Raw genomic sequence first — 12,709 nt, 5'->3', positions numbered from 1 at the left:
TTTTTTTTTTTTTTTTGCCAGTCCTGGGCTTGAGCTCAGGGCCTGAGCACTGTCCTTGAGCTTTCTCAAAGTTAGCACTCTGCCATTTGAGCCACAGCACCACTTCCAGCCTTTTTCTATGTATGTGGCACTGAGGAATTGAACCAAGGTCTTCGTGCATGCTAGGCAGGCACTCTACCACTAGGCCAAACTGCCATCCCAGTATGCAGACAGTTCTATACCCACATAAGACACAAAAACAGAAGGGGAGGTCAGGTTCCCTTTCCAGAGGCTTCTTATTTGGAGGGTCTCAACCATTCAAGAAAAGTTCCCAGATTTGGGGGCAGGGAGTTTGGCCTAGATGTGGAATACTCGCCTAACGTGCACGACGCCCTGGGTCCATTCCTTGGTACCACACATACAGAAAAAGCCGGAAGTGGTGGTGCAAGTGGTACAGCACGAGCCTTGAGAAAGCGCAAGACAGTGCCCAGGCCCTGAGTTCAAGCCCCAAGACTGGCAAAAAGAAAAGAAAGAAAAGTTCCCAGAGTTTGATGCCAGGAGCTGGTGGCTCATGCTGATAATCCTAGCTACTTTGGAGGTTGAAATCCAGCCAGACTGGCCAAAAAGTCCATGAGATTCTAATCACCGAGGAACTACTTAGAAAGAGCTGGAAGTGGTCTGGGACTCCACTGGTAGAGTGCTGGCCTTGAGCAAAAAGAGCTCAGGAACAGCACCCAGACCCTGAGTTCAGGCCCCAGGACCAGCAAAAAGAAAATAAAATAATGAGAGCCCATCACCCTGAGCTGAAGGGCACACACACAGAAAATAAAAATAAAGACCTTCGAGTCCTTGGTGCTGGGCGGCCGGGGAAGCACTCTGGGTGTGCTGAGGGGCGGGGCTGAGCTACCAGGAAGACTGACTATGCACACAATGAAACCTTGTGGAAATGGTTCTGGGAAGGAAGGTGGGGAGGTGGTGAGATTGATGGTTAATGTATGCAAATATTAGCAACAAAATGTCCCCCCTCAGTAACCAATGTTAGGAAAAGGGAGGGAGGGGGGGAGGAGGGGGGGAGGAGAGAGACAGTCAGGGGGAGAGAGAGGAAACGTGGTCAGCTCTTAGTGAAGACTGCCTGCTTGGAGTCGTGAGATGGATCTATCACCCGCAAAGGCTACAATCTGATAATCTTGAAGTCCAACTGCAAGTTAGCCATGCACAAATTTCCCTTAAGCGCTTGTTTTTATGCTGGATGCATTGTTATGGAGCTAAGGAGGAAAAAGAGGGGCTGGGAGTGGGGCCTAGTGGTAGAGTGCTTGCCTAGCATGCGTGAAGCCCTGAGTTCCATTCCTCCGGTACCACAAACACAGAAAACGCCAGAAGTGGTGCTGTGGCTCAAGTGGTAGAGCTCTACAATCCAAGACAGTGCTCAAGCCCTGAGTTCAAGCCCAGGACTGGCAAAAAAAAAAAAATGGAGGAGGAGGAGGAGGCAGAAGAACCCACCACCACCACCGCCTCCACAACAACCTAGAGCCAGGCTTGGTGTGCTCCCTGTAGCCCCAGCTGCTCAGGAAACTAGCCTGGGCAGCATAAGAATCCATCTCCAAAAGCAATTCAGGCACAGTGGCTCACTCCTGTCAGCCTAGCTATTCAGAAGGCTGAGACCTGAGGATCGCGGTTCAAAGTCAGCTCAGGCAGGAAAAGTTCATGAGACTTAAGGCCCTGAGTTCTAGCTGAAATACCTGAACACACGCGCGCGCGCGCGCACACACACACACACACACACACACACACACACACACACAGTAATCAAAGCTGTGGCTCAAATGGTAGCGTGCCTTGAGGAAAACGCAAAACAAACTCAAGACAATGCCCAGGCCCTGAGTTCAAACTCTAGGAGCTAGACAAAAACAAAAACCCTAGCAGCTCATGTCTATAACCCTGATTATCCAGGAGGGTCAGTAGGCAGGCCATTATTTCTAATTTACCAGCAGAATGCTGGATTGAAGGTTCGGCTCGAGTGGTAGAATAGCAACCATTGGTATGAAAGCTGTGTGAGAGCACAAGGCCATGAGTTCAAGCCCAGTACTGGCACAAAGAAAACGTGAGAAAAAAAATAAAACACTGAAAACTCTAATGTCTGGGTACAGTGGTGACTTTGTAGAAGATGGAGATGAAGCGTATTATTAGTGGCTCTCCCAGACACGAAAGTAAGTTCTGAACAATGGGATCTGTCTGTGGGGCTGCTGGGAAGTAGGACCCACCCAGGCCCAGTTCTGAGAAGGAATCAGGCCCTGCCTGGAACGTGGCCCCAGGCGACTTCCCCTGACTTCCCCTCTGTCAGAGTCATACTCGGAAGGCTGAGGCAGGTTTAGGAGTTCAAGGTCAACCTGGGGAACCTTGGGAGACTGCCACCAGACAAAGAAAAAGGGAAAAGGGGCAGCAGGCACAAAACTCTACCAGAAAACTCTAACTGGGGTCCTGAGGATGGGGTCGGAGGGGTCCTGACGAAATTATCAGGAATGTTCCATGGTTTCGACCGGTGGTGGTTTGGTGTTGTTAATTATTCTGGCCATAGGGGCTTCATGTATTCTTGGCATCTATGGAATATAATTTTTTTTTCCTGTGGGTCATGGGGCTTGAACTTGGCCTGGACGCTGTCCCTGAGCTCTTCAGCTCAAGGCCACCACCCTACCCTCACTTCCCGTTTTTTTCTAGAGTTAATTGTAGATAAGAGTCTCAGGTCCTTTTGTGCCCGAGCTGGCTTTGAACCTTGATCCTCGGATCTCAGCCTCCCGAGCAGCTGGGACGACAGGCGGGAGCCACCACGCCCCGCTGGAATAGGCATTTTGAAAAGGGTGGCTAAGCACCCATATCCCACACCTGTGATCCTAGCTAATCAGGGGACTCAGATCTGAGGCTGTATTTCAAAGGGAGCCAACCAAGGCAGACAAATCTGAGATTCTTCTATCAGCAAAAAGCTGGACGTGGGAAGTGGCTTAAGTAGAAGAGCAACAGCAAAAAAGCCGGGGAGCTGCTGGCTGTGACTCAGGGTGTCACCCTCGCTACTCAAGAGGCGGAGATCTGAGGACCGAGGCTTGAAGCCTAGGCAGGAGAGTCCATGAATTTTTTTTAAGCCAGTCCTGGGGCTTGAACTCAGGCCTTCACCTTTGCCATCTCCTGGTCACACAGCTGCGAGGACCTGGACCTGACTGGACAGAAGCCCAGGACTCTGGCCTGGCGCCCTCAACTCTGGCTTCAGGGTGTGCAGTCATACACATGCCCAGACGCCATCGACGTGTGTATTCAGCCATGTCGATTCATTTATTTTCATTTTTGTGGCACCAATTTTAAAGCAAAATAAACATCACAGTGTGTGACTCCCTTGGCATCTCTCTTGAAGAATAAGGTATTTTCCTATAGAACAATATCATTAGAGGTACTTCAAGACTGTTTTGTTTACGTTTTCTTTGGTCAAAAATCCCTTACTTGGGTCTTGCTTACTTGGGTCGATAAATTAACAAAGAGCAAGATGGAGGCCAGGCATCCCAAACTGTTTCACTAAGCAAGAAAGGAAGGCCCTGAGTTCAAGCCCCAGTATCAGCACACACACACACACGCACGCACACACGCACACACACGCACGCATGCACACACACACGCGCGCGCGCGCGCACACACACACACACACACACACGGACCTGATCTAGACAGAGCATTTGGGAAGAACCACCCAAACACATTTTGCTGCCCCTTTAAGTTAATGAAGGGATAATTATCCTGTGATGGGTGAAAAAATAGACAAGAGCTGGAAAAAAAAAAAGACAAAGAATCGAGGGCTGGGAAGGTGGCTCAGTGGGAGGGCGCTTGCCTCGCATGCATGAGGCCCTGGTTCCATTCCTCACTACCACAAACACAGAAAAGGCCGGAAATGGCACTGTGGCTCAAGTGGTAGAGCGCTAGCTTTGAGCAAAAAAAGTTCAGGGACGGTGCCCGAGCCCTCCCCAAGTTCAAGCCCAGGACTGGAGAAAGAGAAAAAGGAAAGAAAAAGAGGAAGAAATAGCTCTGGGGTTGGAGATGTGGCTCCCGTGGGGTTGGAGATGTGGCTCCCGTGGGGTTGCAGATGTGGCTCCCGTGGGAATGTACCAGCCCAGGAGGGAGAGCATCAGAAACAGAGGCAAGGTCCAATCTCTCACACACACAGACACACACAAAAAGATACCAGCCTGCGGAGGAGGCAGCTCACGCCTGCCGTCCTGGCTACTCAGGAGGCTGAGATCGGAGGATTGAGGTTCAAGGCCAGCCCTGCACTAAAGTCCATGAGACTCTCTTTTTTTTTTTCCAGTCCTGGGCTTGGGCTCAGGGCCTGAGCACTGTTCTTGGGTTTTCTCAAGGCTAGGGCTCTAGCTTGAGCCTCAGCACCACTTCCGGCTTTTTTCTATGTATGTAGTACTGAGGAATTGAACCCGGGTCTTCATGCATGCTAGGCAAGCACTTTAACCACTAGGCCAAACTCCCGGCCCCTCCATGAGACTCATCTCCAATGAACCTCTAGAAAACCGGAGGTGGCGCTGAGGCTCTCGGGGTAGGGTGGTAGCCTTGAGCTGAAGAGCTCAGGGACAACGCCCAGATTCAGAGTTCAAATACCACAACTGGAAAAAAAAAAAAAAGAAAAGGCAACAGCTGGACAGGGAGCTCAGGAAAGGTTCGCAGGGCCCATCGGGGCTGACTCTTGATGGGCACGACATGGCAGACTTGCCACGGTCAAAGGGGACCCTGTGTCCAGGAGGACCCTGTGTGCTGTGTGGAGGAGCCGGAGAGCAGCACGGGTGGGGCTGCTGAGGAATTAAGCCAGAGCTCCAGAGGAGCTGGTCACGAAGGAGCTGAGGAGTGGACAGACACGCGCTTGCTGGGTGGACCTTCTGGCTGAGACGATGACCCCGTGAGTCCTGAGTCACGTCTGGGTGTGTGCCGCACGGAGGGCGGGGCTGCCAGCAGTCACGGCGTCCTCGGGACGTCCTGCGTGCCCACACGTGCACAGTTGTCACCGGGGAAGACGGGCTGCCCAGTGACGTCCTTTGAGGGGAAGAGCTACAGAGGGAGGAGGACGGGGGTGCAGGTGCCATGATGCATGGCTGAGGATCTTGCTTCCTCTGCCTCAGAAGACTGGAATCTGCCACCTGAATTCTGACTCTGGCTGGGAGCGCCAGGTAATCCTGGCAGAGCTGGGTATTGTCACAGTCAGGGGTGGCCCGGTGCAGCCGGGACCCGTGACGTGAGGCTCACGACTGACCAGGGCCAGGAAAATGCCACCTCCAACAGCCTGATTTCTTCGCTAGGAAACAAAGATACCTTTCTATTCTCTGTGCTCCCAGCCCAGGATAAATTCATTCCCGTAGGCCGGAGCTGGGTGTCCTCCGAAAACTTTATCTGTGCTCCACACCTGAGGAATCTTTTTGTGTTTTGGTTTTGGAAGAGAGTCTTTTTTTTGGGGGGGGGAGGGGGCCAGTCCGGGGCTTGAGCTCAGGGCCTGAGCCCTGTCCATGGACTTTCTCAAGGCCAGAGCTCTACCACTTGAGCCTCAGCACCACTTCTGGCTTTTTTCTATGTATGTGGTACTGAGGAATCGAACCTGGGTCTTTGTGCATGCTAGGCAAGCACTTTAACCACTAGGCCAAACTCCCGACCCCTATTTGTTTGCTTGTTTGTTTTTTAAAGCATTCACTGTGCAGCCCACTCTGGCCCCTTGAACTTTCTTTCGCAGCCTCCAGAGTATGAGATTACAGGAACACACCACCTTACAATATTTTTTTGAACTGATACACACATAATGTAAAATTGATACACTTTAAGTCCAATGCAGTGGCTTATCCATGTAGTTCTAATTCTTTAAGAAGCTAAAACTGGAGGATCTCAGTTCAAGACCAGCCCGGGGACAGGTGGGAGCAGGCATGTGGCCTAGCAACAGAGTGCCTGTCTAGCATGCACAAAGCCCTGGGTTCAATTCTTCAGTATGACACATAGAGAAAAAGTCAGAAGTGGCACTGTGGTTCAAGTGCTAGTCCTGAGCAAAAAAAAGTTCAAGAACAGTGCCTAGGCCCTGAGTTAAGCCCCAGGACTGGCAAAGAAAAAAACTGACGTCAGTAGGCAAAAAAGTTCTGAGATTCCCATTTCAACCAATAATGAAAAAGAACAGGACAGTTCAAAGGACCTGCCTTCCCTGGACATTGGGGTAGGGGCTGAGCCCTGTCTGAACACTGTTAACACTGCTCAACCACGGTGAGCACCCTTTTAGTGCTTATTTTTTTATTTACATAAGCGAAGTGGTTAGTTTTTGGGGTGATTTGACTCTAATTGACAGTTATTAGGCCTTGCTTGGCGTCATGGCTGCTCTGAGCAGGACTATAACCAAACAGACCACTGCCGGCATCCCAGCTGCTCTGAACTCTCCACGGGTACCTCCACAGCTGCTTGCTGCTGGTCCAGCCTCGACCATGACAGACAGACAGACAGACAGACAGACAGACAGCCCAGATGCCCCCATCACAAGCCTCAGTGAGCTCTAGGTGGTTCTGCAGCCACCTCCACCCAGCCAGAGGGGGAGACCTTCCCCTGGTACCCCAGCAGAAGGCCTGTGATTCGTGCAGACACAGCCCTTCATTTGCATGATCTCCTGCGATTGGTGCAGATACAGTCCTTCATTTGCATGGTCCCCTGTGATTGGTGCAGATACAGTCCTTCACTTGCATGGTCCCCTGTGATTGGTGCAGATACAGTCCTTCACTTGCATGATCCAAGCTGGGGTGGTCAATGAGTCACACCTGTAGTCCTAGTACTCAGAAGGTTGAGATCTGAGGATTGCAGTTTGAAGTCAGCCTGAACAATTATCCACCAAAAAGCTAGAGATGGAGTTGTGACTTAGATGGCAGAGCACTAGCCTTGAGTGAAAAAGCTGAGGGACAGCCCGGGAGTTTGGCCTAGTGGTGGAGTGCTTGCCTAGCATGCACAAAAACCCAGGTTCGATTCCTTGGTACCACATACATAGAAAAAGTGGAAGTGGTGCTGTGGCTCAAGTGGTGGAGCTCTAGTCTTGAGAAAACCCAAGGACAGTGCTCAGGCACTGAATTTAAGGCCCAGGACTGGCAAAAAAAAAAAAAAGGAAGGAAGGAAGGAAAGAAAAAGCTGAGGGGTAGTGTGTAGGCCCCGAGTTCAAGCCCAAGCGCCCCCCCCCCCAAGTCACATGTATGGTTTGCTATGTTTGGAGCAAGCAAGCTGGCCAGGACCCTCATGCTTATAGAAGCAGGCTTCGAGGCGCCATCCAGCTTTGCCAAGCAACAATGGAAGAACTAAAGCAGGGAGCTTTTTTAAGGACCATGAGCTCTGCCACTTGTGCCTCACCTGGGCCCTTTTCCTGATAGAGTGTGGGGGGAGGGGGTCCTGGACGGATCCTGAGCCTCTGTTTCTGATAGGACCTCGGGGAGCGCAGCGTCTGGAGTGGTCCTGAGCCTCTGGATTGCTGCTTCTTGAATAGCTGAGCTTTAAGCCTGAACAACTGTGCTTGGCTCTCCTCGTCCTCCCCTCCTCCCCCTACGCTGTGCTACAATGAAGAAGACATAGAATCGACCATTTTTATGCAACATTTCTGAGCCATGAGACACTGCCACCGTCCTAGACCATGCAGACATAAAGGTGACAGGTGGTATGGCTCCACCAGACCCCTGAGTGAACTGGGCTGAAGATCAAAGCCGAGCTGGGCGCGGGGGGCCACAGCCTGTCATCCTAGCACACAGGAGGCTGAGATCTGAGGATTGTAGCACAGAGTCAGCAGGACAGTCTGAGACTCTTTTGGTCAGTCCTGGGGCTTGAACTCAGGGCCTGGGCATTGTCCCTGAATTTTCTGCTCAAGGAGGATAGAAAACCACTCAAGCTTCAGTTTCACTTCCTTTCCCCCTGCCACCCAGAAGTTAATTGGAGCTAAGAGTTTCACAGACTTTCCTGGGCTGGCTTTGAACGGCAATGCTCAGATGTCAGCCTCCTAAGAAGCTCGGAGTATGGGGGTGAGCCACCAGCTACCAGAGCCTGACTCCTCCTCCCCTTCCTCCTCCTCCTCCTCCTCCCATGACTGTTGCAGAATGAACGGGTCTGTGGCAATGCACCAAGGCTTGTAGCCACCACTTCTCTGTCCAAACGCTCCTCACCCCAAGAGGACAAACACAAACACTCTGTGGCCAGATTTTACCCAAAACTTTTTCTTTTCTCTCTTGGAGTGTTTCCGCCGGTCATGTGACTTGAACTCTGGCCCGGGGCACTGTCCCTGAGCTCTTGAGCTCAAGCTTCCCTCTTGGGAATTGGAGGTAAGGAATGAGACCCCACACCGGCTGGGCAGTGAGTGAGGAGGTCTTTCACTGGCCACGCGCGGTGCCCACGCCTGTCATCCCAGCTACTCAGGAGGCTGAGAGCTGAGCATCCAGGTTCAAAGCCAGCCCGGCACAAAAGGACCTGAGACTCTCATCTCCATTTAACCTCTAGAAAACGGGAAGTGGGGGTTGGCTCAAGGGATACAGTGGTTGCCTTGAGCTGAGGAGCTCAGGGGCAGAGCCCAGGCCCATGGCCCACAAAAAAAGAAAGAAAGAGAAAAGAGAAAAAAGAAGAGCTGAGTGAGAAGCTCTCAAATCAATCTCACCTTCTGGGAGAGGGTAAGAGATTCTAGATCTGGGGTAGAGAAAGGGTAAGAAGGCTAGTAAAGGGGAGGAGTTCACATTTACTTTAGGATGGCAGAGATTTTCCCAGCAATTGGCCACTGCCTCTTTTTTCTTTGTTTTTCCTTTTATGAAGTTAAAAGTGGAATTTTAGACTCTGCCCAAACTCTTAGGAATTTAACATAACAGGTCCCACCATTAGCCCTACAGCCAAGTAAACTCCAAGTGGTCAGACTGGAGAAAAGGAGGCCAAGAAAGGAGATAAGAAGCTGTTGTTTGTCTGTGGGGAAGTTTTCCTTTTGTTTGGAAATGTTTATCAGCCCTTCCTGGAATCAGAGGTGAAAGTAAGGCAATTGTCTGAGGGTACTGCTCAGATTGGAGGACTAGGTTTCTAAGTGGAGACTTCCAATTAACTTAAACACCAGCCCCTGGGAATAGTTCGGGATTCCAAGCAAGAAGTAGCTTGAGTTGTCCTGCTGCTGGCTCACACCTGGAATCCTAGCTACTCAGGAGGCTACAAGGAGATGTGAGCACCGAAGAAAGTCTGTGAGACTCTAACCTCCGATTAACTACCAGAAAGCCAGAAGTGCAACTGTGGTTCAAAGTGGTAGATGGCTAGCCTTGAACAAAAGAGCTCATAGACAGCACCCAGGTCCTGAGTTCAAGCTCCAGGACTGACAAGAAATAAATAAATAAATAAATAAATAAATAAATAAATAAATAAATAAAGCAGGATAAGCATCCAGTACAATTATTTTTGCAGGTTTTTGTGACAGTTGACAAGTGCCAAAGAACCGGGGTGTCGTTCAGCCTCCAGACAAGATTACAGTGGAGCTGAGGGTCCCCTGGGGAGCACGGCGGTGGCTGTAGAGACCTCCATCTGGGGTGGCCCACCCAGTGGGGACTGAGCCAGGCACACCAGGCGACTGCTATGGCCCTGGGTACACACAACTCTTTTGGGGCCCTGACTTCCAGGAACCCCCTAGGCCAGCAGCCTCCCACGGCCATTGCATACCAACAGAAATAACTTCTTGGTAGTGGGGAGGAGACAGAATGGGACCAGAGCTGTGCACCCACCACCACTAGGGCAGGGCTCTCACTGCCTCCCAAATCTCTCTAAAATGCCTGTCCCTGTCCCTTTGTGTTGGCTGTGTGTGTGTGTGTGTGTGTGTGTCTGTCTGTCTGTCCTGGGGCTTGAACTCAGGGCCTGGGTACTGTTCCCCAGGTTTTTACTCAAGGTTGGTTCTTACGACTTGGTTAATTGGAGATGAGTCTTTTCTGCCCAAGATGGCTTTGAACCACAAACTCCAGAGCTCAGTATCTCGAGTAGTTAGGTTACAAGCAAGACCCATCAGCGCCTGGCATTGTGCCTGGCTTCCTGTATTCATATGATGGCACATCTTGAAATGTCTTCTTTTGTTATTTTTTAGGGGCTTAGGGTCGCACCAAGGGTCTTATGCATGTTAGGTAGCTGCTACACCAACACTGAGATGCACTCCAGCCAGCCCTAGTTCACTGAGTTTTGCCAACTGAAATGTACGCCCATGTATACACCTCCCACCGCAGAACGTCTTCACCACGCCAAGGGGTCTTCTGACCCTTTTCCTGCCAAACCCTACTCATCAAACTTCTGACAGGACTTACTCAAAAAAATAAGTTGGTTTTTTTTGTTTTTTTTTTTTTTTGGCCAGGGGCAGTGGCTCAGGCCTGTGGTCCTAGCTGCTCAGGAGGCTGAGATCGGAGGATCAAGCTTCAAAGCCAGCTCGGGCACCAAAGGACCCGAGACTCTTATCTCCAGTTAACTTCTAGAAAACCAGAAGTGGGGCTGTGGCTCAAGGGGTAGGGTGGTAGCCTTGAGCTGAAGAGCTCAGGGACAACTTGCCCAACGGAGTCACAGTGCGGGGTCAGCCCAGGCCCCTGCGGGTAAGATTAGATTTGGACTCTTCGGGAAATTAAGCTGCCTTCCACTATGTGGAACAGTGGACTTCGACATCTAAAGACACTTACAGCAAAAGGAAAGCTGTGCATAGTTTTCCCAGAGCTCTGCTGGAATTCTCTCTCTCTCTCTCTGTTTCCCTCCCTCCCTCCCTCTCTCTGTAGGTCATGACGCCTTGAACTCTAGGCATAGGCATTGTCCCTGAGCTATTCAGCTCAAAGCTACTACCCTACCCTTGGAGCCACATCCCCACTTTAGTGCTGGGGCTGGTTTTGAACTGTGATCCTCAGATTTCAGCCTCCTGAGGAACTAGGATTACAGGCCTTCGGCTGGAATTCACTAGGATGGGCTTGGGGGGTGAGGTGAGGTTAGGAGGATATGCCCCACCTCTGGGGCTATAGCAGGGCTACCCTTTCTTAGACAGGGTCTGAGGCCCTGCCCAGCCCTATCCCATGAGGGGATTCCACAGCCCTGAAGATTCGGGCCTTGGTTGACCTGCTCCCTCCCCCCCGCACCCGGAGTGGAGAAGCGGTTTGCACACAGGGTGTCCTGGCCCTCCTGGGTTGTGTGGAGTGGGAGCTGAGCAACCAGCACTGGTCCTAAGCTGCCTTCTGAGGTTTCTCCATAGCCTAGGACAGAGGTGGCAATTTTTTCTATGAAAACCAGGGGGCTTGGGCCGGGAGTTTGGCTTAGTGGTAGAGTGCTTGCTTAGCATACACCAAGATCCGGGCTGCACTGCTGCTACCACATACACAGAAAAAGCCACAAGTGGTGCTGTGGCTCAAGTGGTAGAGCACTAGGCCTTGAGAATGTCCAAGGACAGTGCCCAGGCCCTGAGTTCAAGTCACAGGACTGGCAAAAAAAAAGTGGGGCGTGGTGGCTCACATCTGTAATCCTGTCTATTTAGGAGGCTGAGATCTGAGGATCTTGGTTTAAAGCCAGCCTGGGCACTGAAGAGTGTAAGACTCCCCCCCCCCTTTTTTTTTTTTTGCCAGTCCTGGGCCAGTCTTAGGCTTTCTCAAGGCTAGAGCTCTACCACTTGAATCACAGCACCACTTCTCTCTTTGTCTGTGTATGGGGTAGCAAGGATCGAACCCAGGTCTTCGTGCATTCTAGACAAGCACTCCACCACTAGGCCAAATTCCCAGTCCAGAGTGTGAGACTCTTATCTCCAATTAATCACTAGAAAACAGGAAGTGGGGCTGTGGCTCCAGGGGTAGGGTGCTAGCCTAGGGCTGAGGAGCTCTGGGACAACACCCAGGCCCAGAGTCCAAGCCTCAGGACTGATAATAAATCAACAACAACAACAACAACAAAAGCTTACAGACTTACCACTTGGCACCCAGAATCCTATGTAGGACACAGAGGGCCTGTGGTCGAGTAGCTCCCAGGCATGGGAGGTCCTGGGTTCCACCCTTAAGTTAAAGAAGCATCATCATATGACCTAGCGAGTCCACTCGTGTGCTCCAGCTCTTTAGAACTGAAAACAGACTTAGCACTTAGATTATCTCACACCCCTATTCATAGCACAACCATGCACAGTAGTGAGCAGAAGCAACTCCAGACCCTCCACCTGCCAAGCGCAGGGTGTGTTCCACCACACAATGGACTATTATTCAGCCCTACCAAGGGGAGAAGTGCCGCTAGGTGTAATCACGGCAGCTCAGGAGGCTGCCATCCTGAGCACTGCATCCTGGGCCAGCCAGGGCAGCCAGCAAGAGGCAGGGTTGGGGGCCCGGCTCCTGTGGGAAGGGCTTTGAAAGCCGCAGAGGCACAGGCACACAAGGCTTCGGGAGCGCGGACTCTGAGGCCGCCGAGACAGAGCCTGTGTGAGCAGAAAGGTCCCTGGGCCGGGCCGTGGGGGATGAGCCCAGCCAGCGCGGGTCCCCGGCGGAGATCCCACCAGCCGGGGTCTCTCAAAAAGGTTCAGGCGGCGGGAGTGTGGCCTGGTGGTGGAGCGCTCGCCTAGCACGCACGAGGACCCGGGTTCGATTCCTCCGTACCCCACATACATAGCAAAAGGCCGGAAGTGGTGCTGAGGCTCACGTGGAGGAGCTCAGGCCTGAGCTCGAGCCAGGACTGGAGAAACAAAACAAAC

Source organism: Megascapheus bottae, chromosome 28 (genome assembly GCF_031878675.1).
Source record: "Megascapheus bottae isolate mThoBot1 chromosome 28, mThoBot2.hap1, whole genome shotgun sequence".
NCBI classification, from domain to species: domain Eukaryota; kingdom Metazoa; phylum Chordata; class Mammalia; order Rodentia; family Geomyidae; genus Megascapheus; species Megascapheus bottae.
The sequence above is the reverse complement of the archived record's forward strand: the minus strand, read 5'-3'. Positions refer to the sequence as shown.